The sequence below is a fragment of the Micromys minutus genome (assembly GCF_963924665.1).
Source record: "Micromys minutus genome assembly, chromosome: 6".
NCBI lineage: Eukaryota > Metazoa > Chordata > Mammalia > Rodentia > Muridae > Micromys > Micromys minutus.
Window position 1 is genome coordinate 46,027,118 of NC_137975.1, and position 15,771 is coordinate 46,042,888.

The 15,771-nt window shown below is 35.5% G+C and overlaps 1 protein-coding gene across 1 annotated transcript in view; it reads right to left on the reverse strand.

Annotated features, from left to right (window-relative positions):
* MALRD1 (MAM and LDL receptor class A domain containing 1) overlaps positions 1–15,771 on the reverse strand; it is a gene marked incomplete at both ends in the record, with an annotated part of 691,362 nt that overhangs the window by 28,088 nt on the left and 647,503 nt on the right. The gene's annotated exons all lie outside the window — the stretch shown is intronic.

The window sequence follows — 15,771 nt, forward strand, 5'->3', positions numbered from 1 at the left end:
GAATCTGTTTCTTCCTATCAGTATGAGAATCTCAAGTACAAGCTGACAAGCTGAAAAGGTTACCTGTCTTTAAATTTTTGAACACAGGTTCTCCTGCTTATGCACCAAGTATTCTTATGCGCTCATCTCCTGAATCTTGATGCTTATCTTTATCTTCTCAGCATCTAGCATAATTAAACACATATTGGGTTCATAGTAAATTGTTCCTAATACTACCTGAAAGAATTTCTGTGGTTTCTGACTTTGTGATTCTTTTCCCCTCAAAGATGAGAAAATGAGTTGATCTCAGATGGGCTTTGCCATTCTGTTTTTTGATTCATTAGAGTGATTGAAATTCTAACCTGGGAAAACAAATTGCTGATGTTGTAGAAGTGTCTCCAAGTATGCTTCTCAAGAGAAACTATATGAATGAAGATTTACAAGTGAAAAGTACATCTACCAGAAGGATAACAAAGCAGTTAGTGAGGAAAACAAAAAGTCAGCCTTCCCACTCTGTATTTTCTAGTGACATAAGTAAATCTCAGTTAAACTCTGGTGTCTATTCAAGGGCACTGGCTTTTCTTGCTACATGTAATAGTAATACTACATGCTGTAAACCTGACACGTGTTGCTTGCTTGCCCTCTCTGCCTTTCTGAGTTCCATTACTTAATGAAAGTGTTTCTAAATCTTCTGGAAATAAATCCAACCTAGAAATGTGTCACGTTCAAGACACTAACCTTCTCATATAGAAGATTTTTAGGGAAAAACAAGAAGATGGCATAACGTCCTAAGAAATGAATCCTGCCTAGGAACTCCCTATACCTGACAGAAATATTGCCATGATAATAATCATGATTGATTATATTCAAAATGACTAATCATGGGGCTGCTAAACAGAGAAATGGTCTTCATATTTTATTGCAAATAGTTGTTTATCTGTAATCATGAGTGATGATAACAATTGTAGATCCTTAATAATAATATACTAACATAAGTATATACTGTAACAGTTGGATTATTCTGTACTGGTATCAGACTGATTACATATGGACAAATAAAATACTCAGTGATTGGAGAATTGTTTAAATAGCTGTGAGATAGGGAGTAAAAATGGAAAGTAATTTTGAAATCATGAAAAAAAATTCTATTATGTTTGATACATTTATCTTACATTCAGGAAAAGACTTCATCATAAAATGTTTTAGAAATGACCTTTTGCTTTGGGGAAAACAAAACAGCAATGATATTATTTTTATAAATAAGACAAGTAATTAAGTTTTCAAATGCCAGTGTAACTTCAGGGCAAAATCTGTCACATATATTACTATCTGAATGAAATAGTTTAGTGTCACTCTCACCAACACATTCAGCTGATTTTCTGTCTCCCTGAAATGCCAAGACTTCTGTTGCTCTGTTCTTTTCCTGGATCATGAATGTTTTGAACTTTTATTTTTGAAATGCCCTGTATTAAAATTCTAATATCTTTCAGCTCTAATTGAGAATTAAATTTGAAGCCCACTGCTGACCACAGGAATGGCGGTGTCAAAACCCACAGAGTAAACTTCCTCTGGCGCTCCTTGAGATGTCATTTTGGCTTCCATAGAATAGAATAAAAGTCAGCCATTTACACAATGGAGTAAAAACACTCAGTTATCAGAAACAATGACTTAATGACATTCTTAAGAAAATGGATGCATCTAGAGAATATCATCCTGAGTGAGATAACTCAGTCAGAAAAGAACTGACATAATATGCAGCCACTGATAATTGGATACTAATTTCAGAAAGCTCTGAACACCCCAGAAACAACTCACAGACTTTATGAAGTTCAAGAAAAAAAAGAAAATGAAAAACCATTATGCTTAATCATTACACACCAAAAAAAAAAAAAAAAAAACAAAACAAACAAAAAAAAAAAACAAAAAAAAAACTTTGACTATTTCCAGGTTGTTTTACATGTACTTTATGCTCGTAGTAACTAGTAAGATCTTAATGAACACTATCAAATGTTTAAAAAACCAAGTACTGACAAAAATGTATTCATATACTTTTATGCAAAAATGCTTAAAATCTGCACATTTATCTTTGTTTTTTAAAATAAAGTTGTTCAATTAAAAAAAAAAGAAAGTCTGTCAAGTTTCAAAAAATTCTTCATGAACACAAGAATATCCAAGCCTTCTCAATCATCTTCTAGAGTTATTAGATGGCCAAAGTATAGAGAAAAATAGTATTTGTAATATAAAATCTGGTCTCTATTAGCCAAGGAGAGATAGCATAAAAATTAGACCTAATATACAGTTGATGGAATGAATCCTTTTGTCTTTTGTTAAGCTAGGAAGTATTAATATGGGTATGTGGAGGATTCTGCTATCATGATGGTTAGGATATGTTACAGGAGATATAGAAAAAAGTGAATGAGCTAAGTAAAATCACACCTGCAATCAAACAGTCTCATTCATGGTGACCTGGCAATGGTGGCAGAGAAAACCACTTTTGGATTCGGCCTTGGTAATAGTGTTCAATTTTCATGTTTTATTTTTACAATGGAGAAATAATTAAATGGGAGATTTATGAAAAATGATTTGTCCAAGGTTTAAGGAAGACTATTATATCTACACGTGATAAGTAAGTCCTTCATGTTCACCACCCATTCTATACCTTGGTTTTACTCATTTTATAGTGTCCAGTTCACAAGACTTCAGTGTTTTTCTTGTTGTTGATGACAGTCATGGGTTTTTTTTTTGTTTGTTTTGTGTTTTGACAAATACTTATGCTCTATTTTTAAAAAATTTGCTCCAACCAATTTCAATTAATATTTGTCTTTTATTAAGCAATATACAAGGCAATTAAAAACTATTTCTCTGCTTTTTTTTTTTACCTAGAGCTTTGTCAGGAAACAGAACTAAAAGTATAGAGATCTAGATATTTATAAGTATCACCGAATTAAATAAAATTTAGGCCACACAGGGAAATTTGTCAGGTATCTTAACTAATCCTAATTTGTAAATTATATATATATATATATGTATATATATATATATATATATATATATATATATATATAATATATCATATATATATGTATGTATGTATATATTTTTTTCAACATAGCATAACTTTTTCAGGAACTCACAAAGCAAAGTTAAAAGTAGAAGAGTTCTCTGTCAAATGAAAGGGACTTTAAGAGTTGAAAGGCTTAATGCAGTTAAATGTCAACCATGGAATACTTAGGACCCCCAAAGAACTAAGCTTAATATCTGATTTAACCAAGGCAATTTCAAAGTGGGAAGAGAACTTTAAAATGATTTAATTTATAATTTCCTACTTTGTCACTGTTATAATACCAGCAGTATAAAAGGTTAATTTAAGCAACACAAAGATTGGAACTACATGATTTCATTTCATGCTGAAGTATACCAGAAAATATTGTAAGATGAATATCAAATCTACGTTCTTATAAGTCTTTTTGCTCAGGAGGTAACTAAATAAATGTAATAACACTAACTTCTCTAGAAAAAAACTGTAAAAGTTATGCAACTGTAGCCTACATTTTGAGAATATCATATACTTGATAAGATAGTTCAATTTCATCATTTGACTATACAGAAATGTCAAATAGCAAAACAGTTTATTTCTCTGTTGCCCAAGCTTGCTTTCTTCCTGATCTGGAAATGGTCTCATCAGCACTTTCAGACAGGCTATATCCCAAGACTGATCATCTGCCATCTGCTCTAATTCTTATCCCTCCCCACTCTGCATTAAATAAACCCTCACTGTGTTTCACCTGAACTCCACCAACATTCTTTTTATACTCTCATAATCTATTCTTTTTTTTTAATGTTTTGACACATTGATATCATAGATTAAAGGAAACTGTATGGCTACATTTAAGTGAAACAGGAAATCAATATACAAATGCAATCATCAAATCTTTGGTGGAAAGGGGAGTTCTAGACAGGGCTTCTGGGAATCCCTGGTTGTTCTGGAACTCTCTGCAGACCAGACTTATCTCAAACTCAAGAATCTATTTACTCTGCCTCTTATGTGCTAAAACCAAAGGTATGTGCCACTACTGTCAGTTGGGAGGGGTCATCAAATAATAATCTTCAGAGAAGTTTATCTCCATTTGGTTGATCTAAAGGCACTCAGACTCCATGAATTTTGAGGTTTTCGACAAATGGGACCTCATAAAATTGCAAAGCTTCTGTTAGGCTAAGGACACTGTTAAGAAGACAAAACAGCAGCCTACAGATTGGGAAAGAATCTTTACCAATTCTACATCTGATAGAGGGCTAGTATTCAATATATACAAAAATCTCAGAAAGCTAGACTATAGAGAATTAAATAATTCTATTAAAAATGGGGTACAGAGCTAAACAAAGAATTTGCAGCAGAGGAACATCAGATGGCTGAGAAGCACTTAAAGAAATGCTCAACATCTCTAATCATCAGGGAAATGCAAATCCAAACAACCCAGAGATTCTACCTTACACATGTCAGAATGGCTAAGATCAAAAGCTCAGACAACAGCATATGCTGGTGAGGATGTGGAGAAAGAGGAATACTCCTCCACTGTTGGTGGAGTTGTAAGCTGGTACAACCACTCTGGATATCAGTCTGGTGGTTCCTAAGAAAATTGGACATAGTACTACCTGAAGACCCAGTTATTCTACTTCTGGGCATATACCCCAAAGATGCTCCAACATATAATAAGGACACATGCTCCAACATGCTCATAGCAGCCTTATTTATAATAGCCATTAGCTGGAAGAGCCCAGATGTCCATCACCAAATGAATGGATTCAGAAAGTGTGATACATTTACACAATGGAGTACTACTCAGCTATTAGAAACAATTACGTAATGAAATTTGTAGGCAAATGAATGGAACTAGAGAATATCATCCTGAATAAGTTAACCCAGTCACAAAAGAACACACAAAGTCAGAATTCAGCTGAATCAGGTTAGTGAAGACTATTTTTCCATCTGCTGATGTGTAAGTGTCAGATATACTTGAATGACACAAGCAATTAATTCAAAAATTGAAATTAACTGCAGTTGCAATCTATTCTTAAATCGTTCTCTTGTTATTATTTCAAAAACGCAGATGTGACCTTGGCACTTATTTACTTTACACAGTTTTCTGGGTTGGGTTAGGCAGAGTCACAGTGGGAATGTCTGGCTTTCTCAAATTGGAAAAAAAAAAATTCTTGGTAAAATGTTGCCTACACAATGGTATGGCTAACAGAATACAGAGAAATGGTGAGGAATGGTTTAGGTCACTAAACTGAGAACACTAGCCCTATCACCACTGAAGCAAGAAGAATGAATAAAGGACTATTGGAAGTCAGATACAGCAGCGATGGTAAATTAGGGTGGGGAATCTACCTACAGTCTTGTCAGACTACAAATACCTAACCTTTCTCTCTGGCCTCCCCTTAAGTACCAGCAATTAGCTATGGATGATGTAATTACAAGTGACAGAAGTACCTTACTGAAATCTACAGGGGTTAGTCTCTTAAAAAAAGACAAAAATTACAAAATTTTCTATCGCCATTTGGGAATAGAAAATGGACCTCTTAGGAAAAACAAAAGATAGCATTTTTTTTCCTTGTAAGAACAAAGTAAATTGGACTCTCTTTAGTAGGTGCTCAAACTCCATAGCATCTCTACCACATACATTCTAGAAAGTGATTTATTCAGTTACCTTCCCACATGCTACACTCTATTGTGCCATTTTGGAGCCCACAACTTTCTATATTTTCTTGTCTTCTATTTTAACTCAACACGATTTTTCTCCCTTGAGATCTCAAGAGAAATGTTACCTCTTCTTTTTGCTCTCCTCACGTATGCATTTGGATTGCCAGCTCCTAAGATTGTTTCATCATGAATATTTGCCTTTGGTGCCCCCTCTTTCTTTCTCACTTTTTCTCTTTCCCTCTTTCTCCCTCCTTAAATAGAGTAGAATAGAAGAACATTTTATGAGCTTGGAGAACATGCTTTCTTTCTTTAGGGTCATTTATATTTTATCATTTATACCATTGTACAAGAAAGAAAGCTCAAGTTAGTAATAAGGGAAAAGTATAAAGAAACAGGATACTTAACTCTTTCTTTAAGTAGGGAGAAGAAAAGAGAAAAGGAAGAATAGGAAAAAAACAATCCTGTGTTTTAAATCCTGTTCTCCATTGGAAAATTAATTTTGAACAGACTTGTTTGAGAATGACCAAAACAGGCCCAGTGGGCTGAGATTTGGCAGTTTATTTTTTTCCCTTGACCTCAGGATATGAGAATGGTCTTTGTTTCTTATGAGTGAATGCACTTGTGAACTGTTGCAGAGAGAAAAGGTTTCCCAAGCATTATAACCTTGTCCATTGTGCTTGTGGCATTCTGGTGGCTAAGAATCATTCATGAGACCTGAACAGACTCACAAGAGACTCCACAGCTACCAAAGCTCCTAAATGCCTTGAGGAAGAGAATAAATGAGTTTTTGAATTTTTCTCAGAATAAATATTGATTTCTGGGTCCAGATTAGGCCTGTCAGGTAATCTCAGATTTAAATGTCAGCTGCATTTCTCCATTCAATGATTCACATTAGGATGCAAAGTGTTTTTACTGGGAATGGGTATGGCAAAGAAAGTTTAATATAATAGAAATAGATATTTATTTTATAACCTGTACAACTCATTCAAGAATCTCAAAGAACTGTTAGCATTACTGATGGGTCATTTACAAGTATAGCTGGTCCAGGGAAGGGGATCCTGAGTGTCCCTGCTTCTTTTCTTATATAAAATGTAAACTGCAAGAATTATCCTGTAGGATTTGAGTCTGTATCTTATCATTATATCCAACAGATCAAACAAGTCCTCTTCATGGTAAAGCCATCTCTCCAGCCCTAAGAAGTTTCCACAAATGCCTGTGCATTTGAGTTGTGAGACTTGTCTGAGATCACCTTCCCATAAAAACCATCATTTCTACTCAGCAATCTTTCTGCTGTTGTTCATGCTGTTATATGATGAATGTTTTAACCCATCTAATTTGTTTCCCTTAAAATGATATAATTAGGAAGTAATTAGGCTTATGTGAGGTCATAATAATGGATCACCTTATAAGAGGGAGAAATATTTGGCTTTCTAATACCAGCCATTTGAGTTCACAAGACATTGGCCGCCATTTGAAAGGAAGATAGAATAGGTCTCATGGGAATTTGCTGCACTTTGTTCTTGGATACTGAGCCTCAAGATTTAGCTAATTATAATCCTGTAAAATTTTTAGAAATATTTTATATCTAAACTTTTCATCAATTTTCATAGACTTCTTTACTTCTATCTATAAATAAAATATATGTTTACTTTTAAAATCTCGTCTTTGTTAATTAAATTAATACAAATATTTCTGAGTTATATTACTTGATATGAGAAAATAAATTATTATTGGATTTTATCAGCTTTTTCCCAAGAAAAGCTGATACAGTCTAAAACAGAAAAAGAGTAGGTATATTCTGGCTTGAGCTAAAGAAAGAACCAATAACCTATTATGTATCTGTGTCTTTTGATCTTGATCTATTGCTACAAATTTGACACTGATATCTATTTTTTCTGAACTGTGAACCACTTTTTAATTATTTAAGGAGGCAGTTCTCTTCTCCCACCCTGTTTTGGGATAAAATAAGTTATCAAGTTTCTGGACATATAATTTTACCTGCTTTGACAGCTCCGCTGTACAAAGTATTACTGAAGGCTTGGTGATTACTACTGAATGCTTCACCATTCCCACCACCATGGGACCTTTCTATGTTGTGTGGAAAGTGTAGGTTATTGGTATGCCCCAAATTTCACCTATATGTGATTTGACCAGGTATGAAAGTCTGACTCAAGATGCTAATCACAAGCTTTTCATTTGGAAAGTATACTTTGGACTAGGAGAGAAAGACTTCATCTCTTTATATGTCTAGAAGAAAAACAAATAAACAGAATTTATCCTCTACTAAATAGTATGCTATTGGATTAAGAATAGAAGAAATATATCTAGAGAAAGAATCACAAAGCTGGCGAGCACAAAGAGGCAGGGATGAGTGGCAAAGAAAAGTTCTACTCAGCCCAGTATTGTTGAGGCTCCACCTTGTTTATTTTTATCCCTGAGCTTCCTCAAATACTCTTGTTCTTGTATTAACTCTTCATTTTGATTAAAACAGCTATTTCTGTTTTCTTTTCCCTGCAATCAAAGTGGCAACTAGATAATACAAAGGTCATGGAAACCATAAAAAACTCCAGGAAATGAAATCTCTAATGGGAACTTGACAATTTTCCTATCCTTAGCACTGTTTGAGCACAGAATCTCCATATTATATTTTATAGGAAACTAATTAAATTTTCTTTCGAGTTATTGAAGGGTCTCTCGTGCCATAAATTCCTTACAACATTTAATAAAAATTTTAAATCAAGGCTTACTTGGAGAGGGTGATACCTTCTTGTTTAAATTAATTTTTGTATACATTGGATTTTGGCACTATTTTCATGTAGGCCATTATTATGTTACTTAATCATCTTTTGCAAAATATTTCAGATAACTTTAGGGCAAGAAAAACTTGTGAAATTTTATGGCAATATTTTCTTTTTCTTTCTTTCTTTTTTCTTTTTTATTGGTGGTGATGGTGGTGGTGCCACTCAATAAAGCATAAATAAGCATCTATTATTACCTATTGGGTACCATTTATGCATAAAATGCTTTGTGTTAAAACATAAAGACATGGACTATAATGTGGAAATAGCTGTGATAACACAATTTAATAAGTTCTATAACAGAATTGTTGAAGACAACATCTTAAGTAACTAATATTGACAGGGTGAAAGACCATATTTGTATGATACCAAAAATCAAATAGCATTGAGTAGCTTATCTCTGTCACTAATCTGAACGCACCATGTGAGCAAAAATGACTGGGCAAGAACTTTAAGGATCAACTTGACCTTGCCTCTCCAGCTCTAGGATTGAAAGAACTATCTGCAACACTGGGGTTTTTAATGTGTGTCTGGGAGTCAATCTCATGTGCTCATGCTTGTGTGGTGAAGATGCTTCTGGCGGAATCATTTCTCTACCCTTCATTGCCCTCTTCATATTTCAAGTTACTATCTCTATATTTTACAAATTTATTATATAAACTAATAGATATTGTAGAGGTTTCTTAAGAATAACTCCATGAGAACCTGGTGTCATGACTAAATTGGCAAAGTTTCTGTCATGCCAACATAACTAACCGAGTTCAGATCCCCAATACCCACATAAAAGATCGGTAGAAGACATATGGATTCCTAGTGCTTGTTGGATAGCCACCATATCTGAGTTGATGAGACACAGGGGACGTGGGTGACCTTGTCTCAAGAGATTGTGGAACAAGCCTTAAATCTAATCAGAAAGTAATCAGTTCATGGGCCTATTCATCCAAGGATCATTTCTTAATTGGATATTGGTTATTGCAGGTAAAATCATTCATGGGTAAGTAAAGCTATTGAATATTTTTATTCCCTGTTAGTGTAATACATAGCATCTCCAGTATTATGAAAATGATCCAGTAAGAATAAAGCTTCCAGGTCAGTTCTATCTTTATTTATTTATTTCCTATGACTCAAATAAGTATATGTGTATTCAACAATATAGTCATTCAGGTACTAATGAGTAATTATGAGCAATTGCTTTTTTTTTAAATTAGAGACTCTTTGTATTTACATTTGAAATGTTATCCCCTTCCCCCACCCTGCTCCCATTCCCCCTCTTGCTCCACTCTTCGCCATGAAGGTGCACTAATAGCTTTTGTGGGGTTCATTGAGACCTCACTGACTAGCAACTTCAAGAGAGTCAATTCTAGAAATGTGCTTTTGTTTTCTAATTGCCTATAATACCAAGGACATACACTGTCAACCCTATTGATAGTAATAAAGGCAGAACTATGTTAAGTGGGCCCAAACCTTTGGCTGAGTTTAGGTCACAGGTACTAGAACAGAATCTACTACTTTTGCTTTGATACAGGACATAGTATTAAACTGCCACTAAAGGTTCCTAAGTACTCATCTATTAAATTGTACAGCAGTGCAGCTCTCAGTCTTCATCAGACTAGTATTTTTTTTTGTGTGTGTGTTAGATGGCAGTTAATATAAAGTTATACAACTAAAAAAGTGTGAAGAATAAGAGATTGGGAGAGAACCAGCTGGTCTTCTGTGTCATATTTCTCACTACAAGATTTACTACTCATCCTGAGAGTAGGACTGGAAGATTGAGAGAAGAATGGGTAGTAGGTGATTGCTGTAAATGTCTTCTTGAGATATGGCCTAGCCTTGAACACAAAAACACACATCAGCTGTGGCTGTAAGAACCAGACCTATATAAGATCAAGCCAGTCAAAAGGCCAGCAAGGGTAAAGGAAGGCTTGCAGCTTTTGCCTGAGTATCTGGGGAAGGTTTTGGAAATCAGAAATATAGAACATACAGAAAAGGAAGAGAATGGGAATTTGAAAAAAAAAACACACAGAAGTACCTGTTTGAATTTTTTTAGCACGGAAGTGTGGGTACTCCAATGTAGAGGGTGACTTTACTATATTAGGGGAGGCTATTATTTTCAAGCCATTGTCTAACTTCTAGAGGGATCCACATGGAGTCCTGAAAGAAAAAGGGCATGCCTACACTGCCATCCAAGTCAGCTGAATTAAGAAAATATGGAAATCTTGAAATGCTTTGGAAAATACCATAATAAGCAAAGTAACCCAGGCTCAAACATATAAACATCCTATGTTCTTTCTCATAAGAAAAAGCTTTTAGTTTTCATGTGTGTTTTATTTATTTGGGAGTGGGTTTGTATAAATATCATGAAACCAGAAACCAGAAAGGGGCATGATGCCCAGTATATGAGGAAAATGATGCTTTCAGGGAGAAGTAAGAAGACAATACTTGGATCCTGAAATTAGACATGAAAATACTGGGTGTAAAGTGTCTAAGCAAGGATCAGAATAGGGGCTAAGAGAGGGGAGGGATGATTACAAAATAAACATAAGCAAACCTCCTACTTTGAATGTGAATCAAAGAAAAAAAAGCATGAAGAAACAAAACACAAAGAGTTGGAGAAGGGCTATACTGTAAAAAGTGCAAACTCTGCTGGGTCACGAAGATAGCCACAAACACATGAAAAAATTGCTCGAATATGAAGTTCTGGTATATTTGACGATTTGATTGGTAAATCTTTTCACTTTCTCCATGTTCTCTCAACTGCCTTCTGCCTCTGTCTATCTCTCAGGTCTTGATCACAGCCATAAATTTGTGACTGTTTTCCCTGTTTATCACTGAAATGAATCCCAACCACCACCTTGCCCTAGCACTTTCTTTGCTGTAGTCTGTTTTTTTTTTTTTTTTAATTATTGGGGTTTTGTTTTTATTTATTTATTTATTTTTTTACTCTTTTTTTAAAATTTTTTTATTTTTTAAACGACTTTATTTTGCAAAACAAAGATAAATGTAAAGATTTTAAACATTTTTTGCTTAAAATTATACATTTTTGTCAGTACTGTTTTTTGAGACATTAAAATAAATTTTACATAAAACCATGTGAATATGTTTTTTAGTCAGTACTTGATTTTTTTCAAGGGCTTGACAGTATGCATTGAAAACCTACTAGTTGCAATAAGCGTAAAGTACATGCAAAACAAAACGCAACATGGAAATAGTCAAAGTCTTCTTGTTTTGTGAATATATGTATAGTTTTTGTTTTCTTTATTTCTTGGACTTCATACAGTCTGTGAGTTGTTTCTGGGGGAGTGCAAGCCTCAGGGGTTAGCATCCCACTATCAGTGACTGCATATTATGTCTGTTCTTTTGTGACTGGGTTATCTCACTCAGGATGATCTTCTCTAGATGCAGCCATTTTCTTAAGAATTTGGTTAAGTCATTGTTTCTGGTGGCTGAGTAGTATTCCATTGTGTATATGTACCACAATTTTTGTATCCATTCGTCTTCTGAACGACATCTGGGTTCCTTCCAGCTTCTGGCTATTATAAATAGAGCCGCTATGAACATTGTGGTGCATATATCTTTGTTGTGTATTAAAGTGTCTCTGGGGTATATGCCCAGAAGTGGAATAGCTGGGTCTTCAGGTAGTACTATATCCAATTTTCTGAGGTATCGCCAGACAGATTTCCAGAGTGGTTGTATTAGCTTGAAACCCCACCAACAGTGGAGAAGTGTTCCTCTTTCTCCGCAGCCTCGCCAGCATCTGCTGTCATCTGAGTTTTGGATCTTGGCCAATCTGACTGGTGTGAGGTGGAATCTTAGGGTTGTTTTGATTTGCATTTCCCTGATGGCTAAGGATGTGGAGCACTTCCTCAGGTGTTTCTCGGCCATTCAGTGTTCCTCAACTGAAAATGATTTGTTTAGCTCTGTACCCTATATTTTAATAGGGTTATTTGATTCTCTGGTGTCTAGCTTTTTGAGTTTCTTGTACACCTTGGATATTAGGCCTCTATCTGATGTGGTGTTGGTAAAGATCTTTTCCCATTCTGTTGGTTGCCGTTTTGTTTTCTTGACGATGTCCTTAGCCTTACAGAAACTTTGCAATCTCATTAAGTCCCATTTGTTAATCTTTGACCTTAGAGCTTGAGCCATTGGTGTTTTGTTCAGGAAATTTTCTCCTGTGCCTATGTGTTCTAAGGTTTTCTCTACTTTCTCATCTAATAGTTTCAGTGTATCTCGTTTAATGTGGAGATCTTTAATCCACTTACACTTGAGCTTTATACAAGGAGATAAGAACGGGTCTATTTTCATTCTTTTGCATATTGAGTGCCAGTTGGACCAGCACCCTTTGCTGAATAGGCTGTCCTTTTTCCATTGAATGTTTACTGCTCCTTTGTCAAAAATCAGGGGACCATATACATGAGGGCTCTTTTCTGGATCTTCTATTCTATTCCATTGATCCACTTGCCTATTTCTGTACCAGTACCATACAGTTTTCAGCACAATTGCCTTGTAATATAGCTTGAGGTCAGGGATAGTGATTCCCGCAGATGTTTTTTTTTTGTTGTTGAGGATGGATTTCGCTATTCTACGTCTTTTGTTATTCCATATGAAATTGCACATTGATCTTTCCAATTCCATGAAGAACTGGGTTGGAATTATGATGGGGATTGCATTGAATCTGTAGATTGCTTTTAGTAGGATGGCCATTTTTAAGATGTTGATCTTTCCAATCCATGAGCATGGGAGATCTTTCCATTTTCTGAGTTCCTCCTCAATTTCTTTCTTTAGAGGTTTGAAGTTGAAGATTTTGTTGAAGATATTTACTGTGCCTCTTAGTTGATACTCTTCTCCCTCTTCTATTCCTATTATCTTTAGGTTCGGTCTTCTCATTGTGTCTTGTATTTCCTGGAAATTTTGGGTTAGGAGCTTTTTGTTTTTTGCATCTTCTCTGGCTGTTTTGTCTATGTTTGCAATGTTGTCTTCTGCCCCCGAGATTCTCTCCTCGATCTCTTGTAATCTGTTGGAAATGCTTGCTTCTGTGACTACTGATTTCTTTTTTTGGTGTTCTGACTCTAGGGTTATCTCTTTTAGCGCTTTCTTTATTGTGTCAATTTCTGTTTTAATTTCCCTCTTCTATTCCTTTATTTCTTTGGTTCTGTTTTCCTCTAGTTCTTTGAGTTCTTTGAGTGTTTTTCTTGTTTCATCTTTAAAAGCTTCTGAATCTTTTTGCTTTTCCTCCCTTTCTTGTTTAAGTAACTCTATCAGGGTCTTGAGGCATGATTTCAGGTCTGTGTCTTCTTTCTCTGGAGTGTTTGTAATTCCGATGTTTGCTACTATCGGAGAGCTGGGTTCTGGTGTTGCTAGATTGTCTTGGTTTCCTTGGGATATACTCTTTCTCTTTCCTCTTGCCATTTTGTTGTCAGTGATATGTTCTTGCCTTTCCCTTGTATCTGGTCTGTGTCCCTGGTACACTTTCCGTGTGCACTCCTCAGAGATCTCTCTACTCCCCGGCAGCCCAGGTTCCAGGTGGCAGCTGGGCCAGGCTCAGCTCTGCGTACTGAAGTCTCTTTGCTGTAGTCTTAATGTTTGAACCAGGCGTCTAGTTGGAGTGAAGGGGATGGTGAATCACTGGGTTTGGATCTGAAACAGCACCATTCTCTGTTTGTTAAGTTTGTTTTCATGTTGAAGACAGTTGCAGAAACTGGGTCTTAGGAAACTAAGCACCCTATGGGAGGTAGAGAGGTACTTTCTACTGCCCAAGGGGTTATTGTAACTTAGTTACTATGGTTTTATTTTGTTTGTGTGCTTGTGGACTTTTTTCTGGTTATGCCCTTCATATTAAATATTATTTGGATTTCATCTATGTGAAGAAATGATTTTTTGTGATTCCTTTTAAAAATAGGGAAAATTAACATTATTTGGGTCAAAAACCAGAAGTTGTATTTAACAAAGGATGTTGGTGAAGAGGCAAAAAGAAGTGTGTGCAACTGAAAGTCAAATTGTGAGGAAAGGGGGAAGGGTGGCTAAGTCAGTGGAGGGACAGGAAAGCTTGAGAACAGGAGTTCACATCCCAGTAACCATGCAAGGCACTGGGCAATTAAGCAGATGCTGTTAATCCCTGTAAGATGTGGCTGGTATGGTATGTGGGGAGACAGGCAGTCAGAGTCACCAGAATTAGTAAGTTAATCCCAGGTTGAGGGTGATATTCCATCTCAATGACACAGAGAAAAACTAACACACAGATGCATATGCCTGCATGCACATGTGCACATCCCCATATGAACAAACACACACCAGAAAACACACAAACAAGAAAGACAAAGGACAGGTCATACTGTGGCCTAGAGCTACAAAATAATACTTGCAGAACCATTAAGTAGCCTCAAGTTGTAGACTGTCTGACATTACCTGGAAAGGATGTTAATTGAGGAATGTGCTAAGTAACAACTCCTTTATTCACTATAGTCATAAGCTACATGTGTAACTGTCATCAGATTAAGGTTTGATACTTTGGACAAATACTGACCTAGACATTTCTATGAAAGCATTTGTTTAAACATGGTAAAAAATGTAGTGTGAATTGACTTTAAGTAAAGCAGTGTGCTTTAGGTTTTATAAAAGAACATTTTATTTTTTAAACATGCTTAACCCTTAAAACCAGAGACTGAACTTTCTTAAGAAGAAGAGAATGAATAAGAGGAGGAAGAGGAACAGGAAGATGGAGGAGAAGGAGGGTGAAGAGGAGGAGGAGGAGGAGGATGAGAAAGAGAAGGAGAGGAAGAGGCAGAAGAAGAAGAAGAAGAAGAAGAAGAAGAAGAAGAAGAAGAAGAAGAAGAAGAAGAAGAAGAAGAAGAAGAAGAAGAAGAAGAAGAAGAAGAAGAATAAGAAAGAAGAGACAAAACCACCCCCCCCTTAAGATAACTTAAAAAACTAGAGTTTCCAGCTTTGTTGTTCTGTGCTGTGCATTGTGGATTCAATGCTGTACCTTCAACTCTGAGTTGAAATTTCATTTTCCACCCTGCCCTGGATTTACAGGCTTCTAGTTTGCCAGGCCTGACACTACCCTCACATAGACACAACTGGACAGTATCAACTTATTATGTACATATTATTCATACACACAGCAACTGTTTCACTTAGGGTTTGTGAGTCTGTATCTTCCTTTATGTTAAAAGCACTTTAAGTCCAAATTGTTTCTTATTAATACTTCTCCATAAATATTGCCTAGTTGTATTTTAATAACACAGAAAATAATTGAAAAATTGCTCCGTTAATACAAACCTACTGATGGGAATAGTT